The following is a 3,919-nucleotide window of genomic DNA, read 5'->3' as shown; positions in this document are numbered from 1 at the left end:
AAGTGAAAGCAGAAAAGTGAAAAAGTTGGCTTAAAGCTCAACATTCAGAAAACTAAGATCATGACATCCGGTCCCATCACTTCATGGCAAATAGATGGGGAAACAATGGAAAAAGTGACAGACTTCATTTTTTAGGGGCTCCAAAATCACATGCAGATGGTGACTGCAGCCATGAAATTAAAGGACGCTTGCTCCTTGGAAGAAAAGTTCTGACCAACCTATAAGGCAGCATATTAAAAAGCAGAGATATTACTTTGCCAACAAAGGTCCATCTAGTCAAGGCTATAGTTTTTCCAGTAGTCATATATGGATGTGAGAGTTGGACTATAAAGAAAACTGAGCACCGAAGAATTGATGCTTTTGAACTGTGGTGTTGGAGAAGACTCTTGAGAGTCCCTTGGACTGCAAGCAGATCCAACCAGTCCATCCTAAAGGAAATCAGTCCTGAATATTCATTGGAAGGACTGATGCTGAAGCTGAAACTCGAATACTTTGGCCACCTGATGCGAAGAACTGACTCACTTGAAAAGACCCTGATGCTGGGAAAAATTGAAGGAGGGAGGAGAAGGGGACAACAGAGGATGAGATGGTTGGATGGCATCACCGACTCAATGGACATGAATTTGAGTAAACTCCGGGAGTTGGTGATGGACAGGAAGCACTTGCGTGCTGCAGTCCATGGGGTCACAAAGAGTTGGACTGAGTGACTGAACTGAACTGAACTGAAATCCTACAAATATTCAAGACAGAAATAAGTTTTCTCCCCTTCTGAGTAAATATTATGTCTGGGCAGCATTAAACTTGTCAAGCCCTTTTTGAACTTGAATCTCAAAAATGCCAGCTTAGACATCTGAATAGAAACTGACTGATTTTCCCCCATGAGGAAGCATGTGTAAATCACTCAGTCATCTCTGACTCTCTGATCCCATGGGCTGTAGCCCACCAGGCTCCTCTGTCCGTGGAATTCTCCAGGTAAGAACACTGGAGTGGGTAGCCATTCCCCTCTCCAAGGGATCTTCCCAACCCAGGGATTGAACCCGTCTCCTGCATTGCAGGTGGATTCTTTACTGTCTGAGCCACCAAGGGAACGTTATTAGGTAGTTTCGATTGAATAAAATAGTACTATATCCTATCTAATAGATACAACTCTATCTTCTATGAGCTTCTATTCTAAAAGCTGTTTTCACACTTTAGGAAATTCATTTCAGGTCATTTTTAGGGGCTATAACAAGGAGAATTGAGTCTTTATGATTACTCTGCTTAAGTATAAGTTAGAATACACTCTATGAGACAACAGAATGGCAATATTATTGTACACATTATGTTACTGAATAAACAATGAAGATGACCTTGTAGTTGAATGACTACTTTCAGGTTTCTAAATGGAAGTTTTATTTTCTGCTGTGCAATGCCTCAACAAATCCACCCCTCTCCTTTCTGTGTATGAGCTAAGACCCAAGTAAACTTCTTCCTTATTTGATTTACAGACATGCATACCTTTCTGGGAAATGATTACTACTGTTGCATATAAAATTAATAATAAACATGTTTTTCTATAATTTGCCCCTCATAAAAAAAGAAGAGGGTGGAGAATGCATATGCCTTTACTGCTCCTCTCTGTCACTTAAAATCTCTATGTCAGGAAAGCTGAGTTTGCAGAAATCATTTTAGAAAAGGCAATTCTGAATTTAACTAGCACAGAACTGCACAAAAGAGAATGGAATGGGTGATTACGAGGAAATGATTCAGAAAAAAAATTTTAATTAACAAAACTGTTTGAGTACCACAGAAGCCAATGATGTGAATCCCACCTGCAGCACCTCAGAGCCTCACCTACAAACTATTATCACTGCACAAGGTAAGTCATTGTAAAAGATGGTAAAAGTATTATAGAAGACTATTAAAGAACCACCTCATAGGTCTCTCATTATCTACCACAAAAGAACTGAGGTCTCTGATGGCTCAGTGGGTAAAGAATCTGCCTGTAATACAGGAGACATGGGTTTGATTCCTGGATCTGGCAGATCTCCTGGAGGAAGGCACGGCAACCCATTCCAGTGTTTTTGCCTGGAAAATCCCACGAACAGAAGAGCCTGGGGGCTACAGTCCATGGGGTCGCAAAGAGTTGGACACGACTGAGCGACTAAGCACAGCACAGCAAAGAACTGAATTGAAGAAGGAAACACCTAAAAATGAAAGAAAATACTCAAACGCACTTTTTATGAAGACTGTATGGAAAACTGTAAATGGGGATGATTAGGGATATGGATAGGAGCCACTGAGTTAATGGAAAACCAAAATATCATATAAAATTAGAAGCTGCTAATTTACTTCAAGGAAACCTTGAATCTTTTCCCCATATGATCCCATTAGAAACTCCCATGCCTGATCCTTGTGGCTAGAGAAAGGCTATTTAAGTTCACATTTTTAGAAATCCAACTGTCACTTCTTAAAGTACCTGAAAATTTATTAGTCTTAATGCTTCTTCCCCTTCTATCACAGGAGTGTAGGACCTCTAAGAGTCATGAATTTCACTTCTAAATGACTATGTCAACATGTTGCAAAGCTACAAACTAATATTAGTTAGTACTAACACAAAGATACATAATCAATGTAATAAACAATCAAACAGTACAGCGGGGCAAGGATAGCCTTTTCAATAAAAGGTGCCAGGTTCACTGCATGTCAATGTGGAAAAAAATGAATCTTGACTCCCTACCTTATACCATTCAAAAACAAAAGCAAACAAACAAAAACTCCAACAGACTAAAGAGCTAAATGGGAAAGGCAAAATAAAGGTCTTAACGGAAATCATAGGCAAATATAATCATAAGCTTGGGTAAACAAGCATTTCATAAATAAAAAACTAAAAGTATTAACCATAAAGGAAAGAATCGGCAAACTGGACTACGGTAAAAGGGAATATCAAGTCGTCAAAAGGCACTGGTAAGCGAGTAAAAAGGAGACCAGACTGTGAGACAATACAGACTACACACATATCCTATAAAGGTCTCATATAGAAAACAACCGCAAGTCAAAGACAGAGAATTTGAACAGAAAAAAATGTCAAAATACTTGAATAGGCACTTCACAAAAGAAGATAAGCAAATGGACAATATTGAAAAGGTGTTTGGGTTCATTAGTCACCAGGAAAATTTGAATTAAAGATCCGTCAGAAAAATCAAAGTGAAAATGATGGCCAGCACCCAGTATGGCAAGGATGTGGTGCAACCATGACCTCGCGCGCTACTGAGGAGAGTAAACTGGTGCCGATTCTAAGACAATTTGACGGAATCTACTAAAGCTGGACACATGCTTACCTATGACCCAGCAGCTCTATTCCTAGGTATATAACCAGCAGAAATGTATACAGATATTCACCGAAAGATGTGCACAGGAATGTTTGCAGCAGCACTATGTGTAACAGCCAAACGCCCATCACAGCAACATGGATCACAAAAGTGCTGTCTACTCACGTGACGAAGTATCATATAGCCAGGAGAACAAACTTGAGCTACATTCAGTAATATAAATGAATCCACAATTACACCTTCCCCAACTTACGGCAGGATTACATCTGAAAATTCCATAATCCAAAGATTCATTTAACACACCTAACCTACCAAACAGGGTAGCTTAGCCTAGCCTGCCCGAAACATGCTCAGAACAAGTACATTAGCCTACAGCTGGGCAAAGTCATTTAAAACAAAGCCTGTTTTATAACAAAGTGCTGAACATCCCATGTGATTTACTGGCTACTACACTGAAAGTGAAAAAACAGAAAGCTGTTTGGGCATAGAACGGTCATAGGTGCCATCAGCTGTTTTCCCTCGTGATCTTGGTGCTGACCAGGAGCTGCTGCCACTGCCCAGAATCACAGGAGCATCTCGGGCCCGGGAAAAGATCAAAATCCAAAATT

This window comes from Giraffa tippelskirchi, chromosome 3 (genome assembly GCF_054371585.1).
Source record: "Giraffa tippelskirchi isolate mGirTip1 chromosome 3, T2T-mGirTip1v1.2.pri, whole genome shotgun sequence".
Lineage (NCBI taxonomy): Eukaryota > Metazoa > Chordata > Mammalia > Artiodactyla > Giraffidae > Giraffa > Giraffa tippelskirchi.
This window is presented reverse-complemented; position numbering follows the sequence as displayed.